Source organism: Dasypus novemcinctus, chromosome 12, assembly GCF_030445035.2.
Source record: "Dasypus novemcinctus isolate mDasNov1 chromosome 12, mDasNov1.1.hap2, whole genome shotgun sequence".
Classification (NCBI taxonomy): Eukaryota; Metazoa; Chordata; class Mammalia; order Cingulata; family Dasypodidae; genus Dasypus; species Dasypus novemcinctus.
The window spans coordinates 61,796,369-61,810,415 of NC_080684.1; the positions used below are offsets into that span (position 1 = coordinate 61,796,369).

At 34.6% G+C, this 14,047-nt stretch overlaps 1 protein-coding gene across 7 annotated transcripts in view; it reads left to right on the forward strand.

The window, feature by feature from the left end:
- The window catches only part of SYT1 (synaptotagmin 1), a 611,949-nt gene that overhangs the window by 208,714 nt on the left and 389,188 nt on the right, over positions 1-14,047 (forward strand). The window lies entirely within an intron of this gene.

Here is a 14,047-nt window from a genome sequence, read left to right on the forward strand (position 1 = left end):
AAGGTTTTTTGCTTATTCATTTTATGTTTGCATGTAGCATTGACATAATTTGCCAGAATATTTCCTATAATAATATAACATCTTATTTTATATTAAGTATGTAATAACTAAGCTCTAATGGGTTTAACCTTGGTATCCTCTTCCCCTTTTTTGGAAGTCAAAATATTTTTTTCAATTTTAAAGAATATTTTCTTAATGCCCCATCCATATCTTAGAGCATTATATATGTATATATATATCATATTATTTATAATACCATTGTATTACAGAATACATCAAGTTTTTAATTAATTAAATTATGCTCTTTAACATAATTATATTTATTAATATAGCAAGTTTGTCACTGAGGTAGCTTGACATAATGGAGGAAATATGGACAGCCCGAACCTAGAAAAGAGTTACATAACAAATTCATTTTAAAATGTTTGTACCCAGAATGACTGCACAAACGAACCTGTGAAAGCTCACAGTTTGCACTGGCCCATAATATTTATAGCATTGGGAATGTCAACAGTATGGGTGAGAGTGAGACAAGGAGCAAAACAATTCTCCATTTTTCCTGACACTGTACCAACATTTGAAAAATAAGTAAAGCTGGCTTTTCACACTATCTGATATTCTCAAGCTGCCTTTTCTTTGTAGTAGTTTTGGGTTCAAATTTCCTAACCCCACTTTTCTCTTGATCAAAATGCCTCCAAATGGTAATATGAGGAAACTTCTAAGAAGAAAGTAACTAGATTAAAGCATTCACATTGACCCTAAATCCCTCCTGTACCACTCCTTACTTCCCACCCCCTGCTAAGGACAATTGGTTCACCCAAATGAACACAAATGAACATCTGATATGAGGCATTTCATGCAGTATGAGATCATGGAGTAGTAAAGGTAAGCAAGTGTGGGTAGAGATAGTTCAGGATAGGAACCCAGGTAGGCGTGGCATAGTACCTGGAAGCAGCATCCCTGCTCTGCTCTCAAGGTTTCTCTATTTTAATACTCACAAGTTTCCTCAGTGCTTCTTTCAGGGCTTGTGATAGAAATCTGGCAGTGAGTTGTAGAGTGTGTAGACTGGAGAGTCTGTTTCCTTTTTCCTGTAATATAACTTATTTAAAATACATGATCACATAAGTCTGCTTATCTAGAGTTTAATTTTTTTCAAGTCCTTTAAAAAGCCAATAAGTAAAAACAACCATTCATGAAGTAAATATTTATACGTCCCCTCTACCTGAAGGAAATTGTTTTATTTTTTCTTTTCCATTGGTACCACTTCTGGTACCTGACAACTTAGTTTTAATTTAATTTTCAATTTTTATCATAATTCTAGAGCTCAAGAGCAAAAATAGCAGTGTTCCCAATAATAACCCCACTAGTAAAGATAAAAAATTTCTGTGCTCTTTCTGTGCTGGCATCAACAATTATGGAAGAGCAAGGTTAGGCCAGGCCAGCCTATGACCCCTGCTCATGCCAGGCTGTTATCAGGCAGCGGAGCTAGCCCGTGTCCTAGGACTTACAGCAACAATATTAACTAACACTTACTCCCTGCTGAGTGCTTTACATGTCATTTCATTCCCATGAGGTCCATTTTCAAATCCACATTTCACAAATTAGGAGACTGAGATTCACAGAGGCAAACTGCTTTGTCTAAAGTAACATAGCTTAGAGATTTAGGTCCAGATACAAACCTGTGTCTGTATAATGCTAAAACCTGTACCCTTAGACATTATGCAAACCACTTCATGGACTTACACTAATATGATATTTGAAGATTTTCTTTCTGCATGAGAGAGTGAGTTCCTCAAGGGTGGCAGACAGATCATTTTTGCAATCCCAGATCTCAGCACAGCATAGGTGCTCAATGCTGGTTGAACCAAAGTGACAGCTATTTTGCCCAGGCCTGTCATGACATTGGCTTTATTAAAAATTCTGTGTTCTCCTATTTCTCCTCAGTAAATCTAGCTTCTCCATGTCCTTAGGCACTCCATTACATTACACTTTTATTTTCAAGAACTGTTTATCTAGCCTTATAAAAATCTTTAATTTATTGAATAAGTTATTTGTCTGAAATAGAATCTTTTTGCCAATTTCTTAACCAAAGGATGAGATGCAAATATAGAAATGCAACAAGTTCATGATTTGTAGGACCTCTCCTTTTTTATATCATAAACTCTAAAATTGATCATGAAAATCTAGTTCAGTATAGGCAGTTAGCAAAAAATAAATAAGTGGATTGAAGATATTTTAGGGTTTCTGAGTCATAAATATGCCACAATTTAACTGCTCACACTGGAATTAGCCAGTTTCATTGAATGTCTGATGTTTATATGTATCGACTGTTCTTTTGAAGATTTGTGAAGCTAGGGGCATATTTCTCCAAAAATAAACAGAGTAATAGAGAAGAGTGTGTCAATTCAAAATAAGAAGGCAAATTTATAGTAGAGTTACTGGCTGAATCTTAAATCATTAAGATGTAAATAATCTTTATTTATTCAATCCTTCATATTTTCAACAAGCATTCTTTCTGTGCTTGCTCATAATCTATAACTAACATTTATTGACAGCAAGGTACCAAGTATATATTTTGATATATAGAAGACTTTTCCTCCAATTTTCTAATCCCTACACTGCAAGGTAGATATTATTACCTGTTTTACAAATGAGGAAGCTGAAGCTCAAAAGTTTAAGTGATTTTCACAGTGTTCAGAAGTATCAGATACAGGGCATTCTCGCTCATTCTGCCCCCTAGGTGCCATGTATGCTATTAAGTGCTGGGGAAGCAAAGATGAATAGAACACAGTTTCCATGTAATTCACATTGTTGTGAAATGGATGGATATTTTTAAAATTAATTAGAATGTAAAGTATGATGTTAGATGGATTTTGGAAACCAGCCTATGGAAATAGCACATAACACTGCCTAAAAAGCTTTACAAAGAAGCCATTCCATTTTGATCGTTCACAACTTGGTTTCATGCTGATATTCCGTTTTGATTGGTTAAGAATTTAGTTAAACACGTGGTTTGATTGTTAGTGTTGAGGCTGTAAGGACATATTGAAGGTCAAGTTAGTGTTTGAAGTTTATCTCTAGGCAGTGGAAAACCATTGCTTCAATGTTTTTGTTGTTCCAACTTAATCTCTCAGTCTGTAGGAGCTTTAGTATAAAATAATTGTAGAAGAAAAAAAAGATTGTTTAAAAAAATCCTTTTCATAGATTTTTTTCTTCTTTTTTCATTTTCTTGCATTATAGAAAGGATTAAAGTTATAAGTGATCTCTCAGGTGGCCCTCAATAGCAGGATCCATAGTTGCATTTTCTTTTCATTTTCTGACCTATTGGGTGAGGCACTAAAGCTTGCTACCCACTGCCTATGTTGCCTGAAGTTACGGTAGTGAGGAATTTCACACTGCTGTCATGCTTTTAGTTAATACAGTTTTGTGTTTTGCTTGGGAAAGACAATTCTGATAGTGTCCTATTGATTCAGCTGTTTTCTGACAGTAGCTACCTACCAGGTTTGCCTTCATTGACTTTTCAATGTTCTGTTACAAATAACTTGCATGTACAATTTGATTTTGAGGGGCATAGAAGATTCCCCACTGTGCATCAAGTTGGAGCAGCTCTGAGCCACAGAGTAGTGAGTGCTTATTATCATTCTGAAAATCACCCACTTGTTGTATGCTGTTGACATAAAAGAGTTGTGTTTTCTCTGATATTCTTTTTTCTTTTCCTCCTTGTTTTATTCTTCCAGACATTCCAATGACTTCTTATTCTTTAAAGGTTTAAATTTCATTCTTAGAAATCCCTCTGAAATGCTGTCTGAAGCTTGAAATATGAAGTCATAGTTGTTTTCTTATTTTTTTAAACTCATGGAATCAAAGATAGCTTGAATTGCAAGTAATTTTTTTGATAGTGAAATTTAAAAGAAATCTTTTTGTAGGATGTTTCCAAAATTGTAGATGATTAGAAATGTCCATTATAATCATAATAAAAATAACTATCACTTGTTTAATACCTACCATTTACCAGGCTTGGTGCTTACCAATTTTTACTTGTTATCTCTAATTTTGACAATTTTGAAAGATAGGTATCATTACTCTGCTTTACAGATGAGGAAACTTAGACTCTGAGAGTTAGATAAAATAATGACTTCTATCTTTCTAATCATGGTTGACTTTTCTGTCTAATCATGATTGGTTTTTCTCTAAAATAATAATATTGTTTGGATTTTCAGAACACTTCATAGATTATATAGCAATTTTACATATGGTACCTCTTTCAACCTCACATCTTACTCTTTGTGAGACTATTTTGAGACTCTGGATTCAGAACTTGATTATGGATTTCCTCGTACTGAAATATGACCCTTTGTTAAGTTAGCATCATTTGTAATAACTGCTTCCTCTCTACCTCTACTAGTTTATATTTTGCTATTTCATTTCTATTTCTATTTCATTTCTATTTCATCACTAATATTTCTTAAACCCAATGACATCAGAGTATCTGAAACAATTTAAGGATAACAAGTAGCAATTGGGTACAGAAAACAACAAGCAAAAGGTTATAATATTAAATAGAGGAAAGCAATAAAACAGAAAAACCAACACATTACTACCTTCTACTGTCATGGGAACACCAAACCAAACTACTCAACATTCCAGAAAGCAACTCTTCTCTCAAGACCTAACTCAAGACTCTAACCCATATTTTTCTGGCCTGTCTTCCCCCTGGACTGAGTTAGTTGCTCCCCGTCTGCTGTACTACCAGAGAACCCAAGACATGCCTCCACTTCAGCACTCATCCAATCTGATGGATATGAAATAAATCAGCATCAGCAAGGCCACCTGGCCACTCCCTACCCTCATCCCTGCAGACAATAATCCAACACTTTGAGCACAATGCCTAGCACACAGACCTGATTCTATTTGGTCATTCAACAACGCTAGAGCTGATGCTAGCACCAAGTGCTACACTCAGAAGAAAAGAGGGTGAAAGGGAGAGGACAGTGAAAGGAAGGAAAAATGGGAGGCCATAGATGTAAGTAAAAACTGTAATAATTTGAGATACCAAATAATATTTCATGTAAGACTAATTGTTTTCTTTCAGCAAAGAACATTATTTGAGAAAATAGATACTTCAGAGGGTTTCAGAACTCACAGTAGAAATGAGGGAAGATGAATATTAAAAGACTAGAAATCACGTCTTCAATGTTTTCCTTTCCTTTGATTTGGAAATTTATTTTTCTTATAACTAAAATATTTCCACATATGTAAATGAAAAGACAGGGCTTAAGTTTACTCCACAGCTAACAAATTTTAGAAACACTCTTTTATATGTTTTATCTTCCAATCTGAAAATTTCTGCATTAAAGTTTTCTTGAATAATGTAAAATCCACCATATATGTGCATGCCTGTGTATGTTGGAGTAAATTTTCTTTTGGTCTGTATGACACTGGCCAGTGTTTCTAGGGGAACTAGCCACTCCCATCCCCCCAATTCCCCACCCTAGCCATTTACTGTTCATTCTCCTGTACATGTACTCTAGCTTTAGTTTCCTCCTTTTTTCCCCCTCAACTCTGCCTTCATCCCTCTTAAGGAAACTCTTGATATTCCTACCTCCTTTAGAGCCTCCAGGAGTTGCATGCTGCCATTCTGCTACTCTTCACACATTCCAATTAGAAACCTAAAGGTGGAGTGTGTACCAGAGTAGGCTTTCCTGATGTTTAATGGTGTGGACTGATTTCCAATGCTGGCTATATATTATGGGGAAGAACATATCAATTAAAATGGGTATTTTTTTCTACACCCTATCACTCTGATACTGAAAAGTGAAAATCCCAATAACATAGTTCATAGTCATTCCAGGATATCTCTGGGTATTTCAGTTACCTAGGCTACCTAAGCAAATACCATGAAATGGGTCAGGTTCAACAATGGGATTTTATTGGCTTACAATTTTGAGGCTAAAAGAAAATCTAAATCAAGGTGTCAACAGTGGTGGTTCTTTCTCCCAGAAGACTGGTGTTCTGGGGCTGGCTGCCAGTGATCCTTGGTTCCTCTGTCACATGGCAAGGCACATGGCAGAGTCTCCTGGTCTCTTATTTCTCTTCTGGGTTCCATTTCAGCTTCTGGCTTCCTATGGCTTTCTCTCTCTTGTGTCCTGCAGTTTATCTCTCTCTGTGTCTGAATTTCATTCCACTTATAAAGGACGGCAGTATAGGATTAAGACCCATCTTGAATGAGGTGGGATACATCAAAACTAAAGTAACCTCATCAAAAGGTCCTACGTACACAATGGGTTCCCACCCACAGGAATTGAGTAAGTTTAAGAACCACACTGGGCAAGAGGATAAACAGGAAAATAAATAAATTCAAGGAAAAAAATCAAAGGATGACTTTTGAATATTTATTATTGTGCTTTGAAATTCTCAAAATCACATCCCAATTTCTGAATCAAACCTGGTCAAGTCCTCCTCCACTATCTTGAAGTCTATAGGATGGTCAAAATTATAAAACAAGAAAGGAACATTTATTAGTCTTTGTTTCTATGCATAAAAGATGCTATGTAAATTGGTTTTTATTTCCCTTCTTTTCATTATCTTATGGTTTAATTGTTAATGAGCAGAAAATTGAAAAAACATTTTTAATAAAGAAGAAGAGGAAAAGTTAGTGCCATAGATAAAGGTGGAAAATTACAAAAGAACAAAAGAATAATTCACGTGATAGAAAAAGTATATTCCACATAAGTGATTGGGTTCTGGAGTAGAGGGAAAAGACTATGCACATATACAGCTCTGTACACACATCTGCATAAAGATACAAACACAGACTTGCCCCCCACACAAGCATGCACATATCACCCACATATACAAATGCACAGACTATACACTTGCACACATGCACACACGGGTTCATACACACACAGCAAAGTTACATTCCAATTTTATTAGCCAAGGATGTTATCAATGTTATCCGAAGCAACACAGCCACAAGGGTAGTAGCATATCTCAAAGCAGCTCCCCTTGGTCGTCTGATCCCTGGGGAGGTTCTCAGATGCCTAATACCTGGTTGTACAGCCAGAACTATAAAGCTCAATTCTTTTCCAACACAACATTTGTTTACTCTGAGATTATAGCATCATTCCAGAGTATATTAAATTTATAATCTATATACGTCTATTTAATATTAAATACCACATCCTTTGGTTCTAACACCAAACTCAGTGACATCAGGGTCACATCCTTATCTGCGAGAGAAAACGGAGTCAGTGCTCAGGGGTCATGAACAACATTGCATTTCCTTGCAGGAAATATTGTGAATTATATGTAGTTTAATAAAAAATCTATAATATTTTAATAATACCGCCTTGCTTAATGAAATAAATGAAATCCTGCTTGTAACACACTTAATATACCTTATATACTAAGCCTGATACATTCAAAAAGCTCAAAAAAATCTAATGGTAAGGGTGAAATAGATTTTTACCTCTTACTTATAATTGTTGATTTCCAGTTTCTCTTGGTGTGGTTGATTTCAGTACATATTCCATCAGTTTAGCCTCTAAATAAGCAATTGCATTTTCCAATTTAATTAGCTTTTTTATACTAAGATATATTAAAATGGTCCCAAGTCCACATAAATATATCTCTAAAACATAGATAAAACCTTAAAACTTTGTAAGATAGTTCAGAAATACACATTATATAAGTGTTACATACATATTTCTCTGATATAGGTATGCTTTTGGATCATCTATCCAAACTCTGGGGAAACCCTTCTGTTTCAATAAGCAGTTAGGTTGTCCTGCTGTTAGTTTTCATGCCAGTTTATATATATGCATATATGAAAATTCTTTGAATTGTCAAGGTAAGTATGATACTATAGATGTTGATAAAGGTAGTTTTCTATTATCAAAAGCATATAACTCATACCTGTCCATTCTTTCATATGTCCCTCATATGAAATATAGTCCTTATGACTTGTAATTCAGCAGAGAAATGGAGTCATAGAACTGTGAAACTGAAATTTGGAGATATATACCTGAATGCCACTTAAATATTAAAAGTATTATGATACATATATTGATACACAGGCATTTTTGGAGAGCCAGTCCTCAATTATTTTTTAAAAATGAAACTTTAATTGCTTTAGTTGAAGTTCCTTAGAGAAAAATGTCTTATAATATTCAGATTATATAGGAACCACAGCTTTTCAAATAACTTTATATGAACTTTGAAGCAGATAACTGGCAAGATATGAACGAATGCAAGTCAAGCCAAGGATGATTCTATCTAGCAGTTAGTTCGTAAGAAGACCTTATAATATAGAGTTGTTGGGGTTTCCAGGTAAAATATAAGTGCCAACTACTTTCCTGCTCAGTGGTGTAAAAGGCAGAAGTCACAATATGGAACGAGGTCCTGGACTTCTAGATTCACTTAAACATCCCCAATTCTTTATCTAGCAAACATTCTCCCCTAGAATCACACTGCCCTAGGCTAGAAACTGAGACTCAGAGAATATATCTGTTCACTATCATATAGACTAGGTAGGAACTGACTAGAACAAGTTCTGTATCTCCATGTTTCAGGGTTGAGTATAATTGTTTGGCAACTTTGCCTCTACACTTTTATTTCCCCAAGTACACACTCACGCAGTTGGCCTGAAAGAGGAAGGCAGGAGTAGATATCATCCCTGATACACCGTCCATGCTGGGGATTACGATTTTACTAATTTGGGTTGTACTTGCAAAAACCCAGGCCAAAAGTGACCTTTGATTCTTTTATGAAACCCAAACATACATGTCAAATCCAACCATGCAAAACAGCCCTAATTAAGTCAACTTTCACTCTGATTTTGTGCCAAATGGAGTGAAGCCTCTGGTGGACTGGACGGCTTTATTTCCTGCTTTCAATTTCAGAGAGCCCAATTAGTAAATCAAACTTTAAAAAGCTGTCTGAAATAACTAATTAAGTCATAATTACTCAGAAGTATGTTTTATAGTGTACTATGATCTAAAATCTGGTCTAAATGCTTGAAAAGGTTATCAATTTCATTATTAAAGAATTAATTATAATTTGGCCTAATCCTTCAGTGATGGAATTAAAAAAAAAAATACTCTGGGGACAAACTGTTCATATATGTGAAGTGGATAAATTCTTCCAGAGCTCAGGAGTGCTAGTTATGATCTGGAATTCTTTTCTGCTTATACTATTATTCCTTTATTAAAGCCCTATTGACATTACCCTGAAAAATTAATGCCTCAGAGAAAAAAATCATTGCTTCTGTATGAAGGTGGTTATCACTTATGGACAACTTTGATTTAGTCAACACCATCCCAAATGTCTTCAATAATCAGTAAATTGATACAATAAAAACAAGGGAACTACCCTTGGGTGAGTGCATATACTGTATCAGCAACTACATGAGGAAGCTTTACCACATTATCCCATGTAGTCTAATAATATAATATGATAAAAATATAACTGATTAAGGGATGTATTTTTATCCTCATTTTTACAGATAGAGGAATAGAGGTTTATTTTCAGAGTTAATGAGAGTGAGGCCTAGGAATTGAACTCAGGCCTATCCAATTCCTTATTTTCACTGCCATAATATGTCTGCCATATTGTGTAGCATGTTTTACTGAGAACCATGAGGCCATTTTTTAATAATATGTAAATATGTCTTTTCACTTAAAGAGCAATCATATATATATGCACACATACTATATATAGTTATTTATGAATACAAAAGAATTTCTGGCAGTGATCATAGTGATCATTCACAAATGAAAAACATTTTAAAGGCATACAACCTCAGTTGTTAAGCCATGATTTCTCAAAGAGATGTGGTCCTCAAAAATGTTTTCCTTTGAAAGTCACCTTCATATGACTTGTGCATTGTATATTCCATATGGACTCCTATGTATTTGGAGTTAATTCTTCATATGTATTTAGGGTTGTGGGGACCCAGGACCCAGTTTCTCCTTAAGTCCTCAGTACATGGCCACCTGTATGACCTAGACATAAGACAAAGGTTAACAACCCTCCCCAGAGGGGAGAGAATGTATAGATGGTATCGTAACCATAATCTCCACAGAGTAGTACTATGTCATTCCTCAGATAACATCATAGAGCCAATATGTGCTCACAGGACCCTAGCAGAAACTCTGTTCTCCTACCCTATGGAATGTCTTTGAAATTCAACCCTCATTTTACCGCCTCTCTGCAGAGCATAATCTTCATTCTCTGGACCACTGCCTCTAGAGACTGTCCTGTTTGTAAGTCTGAATAAAGCTCAAATCTGACTCAGTGCCAGGTGCATTCTTTGATCTTGGGGCCACCCCAGTTTGTGCCCTTCAGGAGTTGGGTTGGACAAGGGATTAATTCTTCTAACTCTTCATTGTATTTTCGTGTTTACTTTCACAAGCACTAATGTTCTGCAAGCTTTCCACAAATTGCAATAACAACAGTGTGATGAAATATGTAGGTATAAACTTTTCATTTTGTGTTATATCATTTCTCATTATGTGAAATTTAGGGACCATTAGGAGCCAATGTCATCTGAAACAAGAACAATTTTTTATAAAAATGATTAATATAATTTTTGTCAATTTATGCTTTTTAATATTATTATCTATTTTTTTTAGCCAAACCTCTGGATTCTATTTTATGTAACATTTATTTGCTTCCAGTTTACATTTTCATTTCTTCCATGAAGCCTGGTGTGATAATATCATGTGCCTTTCACATGCTAGTACAGTATGCCTTTATTAGGCAGATAGCTTTTTTCAGCCAATATTTCAATGTCAAATTCACAAGAAGTCAAGTAGAAATGCTAAATGTAATTTGTTTTCTCAGTGAGGTAAGGTTTAAAGCTTTCTATCATATAGACTTTTGGGAAAAGATATTGCCTTGATGATGCTTTGATTTTGGACTTCTCCTAGCCTTTGAACTGTGAGCCAATAAAACTACCATTGTTTAAGTGGGATTAAAAAAAAAAGTTTTCTATGAGAAAAATGAAATGAAAGATGTAATATACTAAATATGGGAAAATATGGATAATCACTGCACATTCTAATATTTATACGATAATATAAATAGATTAAAAATCCTTCCTTTTTTTAAAGACAATATTAAGTAACTAGAAACTAATTTAATTCTCAATTTTGTCAATATTCAACAATAGAAATTATCCCTGCAACTTAACCTAAAGTTTCTCATTTGGAGTGACAGCATTTTAAAAAAATATGTTTTCATACTAAATAATATGATATTTAAAGTAAAGAGTCTTATGGTACTTGGAGACCAATAATTGTCCCCACTCTTCTCCTTCCTGTACTATGAAAAAGAAATCCAAGGGGGAAAAAAGTAGCAATTTCTTTAACTTCCTACTCATTTGTTCCTAATTTTTTTTATGATCTACTAAATCAAGTAGAAAATTCAACTTCTCATAAATAATAAAGTCACCTGGGAGCAATCTAGTTTACCTGTGCCCATCCATCCATCTGAAAGAAGAAATAAATATGGATCATTCAGTTCCCTTCCTGCATATTTAGGTCTAAGTTATAAAAAGAAAGCTTTGGAGTTCAATATATGAAAGGCAGTTAATAATTATTATATCTAAGAGTAAATTGTTGTAGTAAATTACTGTGTTTTTTAAAGGAAAAAGAATTGACGTGACAGATGCGATAGCTATAAATGACAATGAGTAAGGTAAAACTGCGAACACCGGTGATGCTTCTGGTAATGGCTTCACGACAATATGAACCACAGCAACTAAGACATCTACAAGTAGACAGGTTAATCAATAACATCTTTTATGCACTGTTTGTTCTACTGATTTGTAGACTTCACAAAATATATGCAAAACGTGCATAGCTGAGGCCAAAACGATGACTTAAGTTCTTATTTAAATGTTTTTTTGAAAAATGATTCAGAATCTTTTCATTTTCCCACGTTTTTTGTTTATTTATACACATTCTTATTTTTCCACAGCTATGCTTGGTTGTTGAGACCCAAAGTGATTTTTTTCTTTTAAATATTTTGTTTATGTATATTGCAAATTTAATAGTAATTAAAAATTAACATTAAAATAAAAAATGAGATCTGAATATTTGTTATATTGACAGATGGCTACAAATTACACTTGTATGTTACTTGACATTAACAGAAAAATATATGAGTCTGCCAATGAATATGATAAATACAAATTGTGAATATTTTCAGACATTAAAATTCCTTTCTGGACCTCAGTCCTCTAACTACACACGAGTATTATATTTCTCTATATTTTTATTGAAGTAAAGTACTTGAGCAAAAAGATCATTTTTACATTTATTTCTTTCCAAAAATGCACGTGCTGGTATCTCATTATCTAGCATATTCAATAAATAAGAAAAATAAATACAAAGATATACTCAAATACAACCTTGAACTTAGTGTGTTGCAGGGTTGTAAGAATTTCAAGTGCCTTTCATTTTTCATCCTCTTAAATTTTTCAAAAGCTACTTAAGATGTCTGAGATAAATAACAATGCTTCCATTATAACTAAAGTCTCTCTTTTGAAAGCTGCTCATCACCAATTCCTGCTATTTTATATAACCCTAGTGGACCTACCAATATACAGAATGAGTAATATACAAAGTGATCAAAACAGACCAAGACTCGATATATATCAGTTTGTCAACCCTTACTTTTTTTGTTTGTTTGTTCTATTTTATTTTATCCCCCCACCCCCTGCGGCTTTTTTGGATTTGCTGTCTGTCTGCTTTCTGTGTCCATTCGCTGTGTGTTCTTCTGTGTCTGTATTTATTTTTTATTTATTTATTCCCCCTCTTTGTGGCTTGCTTGCTGTCTGCTCTCTGTGTCCACTCACTGCGCATTCTTCTGTGTTTTTGCTCGTCTCTCTTTTTTGTTGTTGCGTCACCTTGCTGAGTTGGCTCTCCATAGTGCTTGCGGGCTGGGCAGCACGCCACGGGCTTGAGGGCCAGCAGCGATCACAGCCTGCCTTCACAATGAGGCCCCGGGACAAGTCCCCAGGGCCTCCCGTATGGTAGGTGGGAGCCCAGCTCATTGAGCCACAGCCGCTTCCCCAACCCTTACATTTTTTGTCTTCAAAATGCTTTATAGGCCTTAAGGAATTCTAACATCCCTGGGAGGTAATTTTTTGTTATCGGCAACTTATGGTTAAGAACTGAAGGCTAAGTAAGCTGTCCAAAGCCAAAGATAGTCAGGTTGGGGTTATCAGGCTAATTTTTTATCTCAACTGATTATTGGTATTTCTTTAATATTTTAACCTCCAAGTTGTTGTTTTTTTTCTTTTAGGCTGTGGCATCATCACTGTGAAGCTGTAATTATAACTATACTTGTACTTGATATTACACCTCTATTTTAAATATCTATTTCTGTCACTAACAGTTTTTGAAAATCTTTTCATTCTTTTTTTTTCAAACATAATTTTATTCCAGAAAATTAAACTAGAAAGTTGCATTAAAAACAGGGTGGATGTGTTTAAATTAGCCAAAATGTGACGTAAATAACAGCTGCAGCTGGTAGAAAACTTACCAAGCTGTGTAGATAAGATACTCAAACTAAGTTCCCCTCAATCACAAAGCCTGCTTATAAAAAGAAAGTTTAGTCAAAAGAAACCAAATGATTTGAAATCCTGAACCTCATCTTTTTAAAAGGAACTATGTTTGAATTCTAGTAGGAAACGACAACAAAATAAAGGGAATCCATAGCCTATTTCAAGGTGTGTTGGTGTTTAATAGCAACAGACCCTTCTACAGTACATTGGTGGGATGAAATGTAGAAACATCTTTGTAAATCAATACTATTTTGTTTAAAAAATAATTTATTCATTTATTCAACAATGTTTTATTCACTATCTTCTAAGGCAGGTACCATTATAAGGACTGAAGATAAAATAGTAAATGATATGGAACTTGCCCTCAGAGAGCTCATAGTCTATTTTTAAAAAAAGGTTGAGAGAGAAACTTAAATATAATAAATCTGTGCTGTGAGAGCGCAAGGGAAGAAGGTAATTTTGGGGACAGTAAGC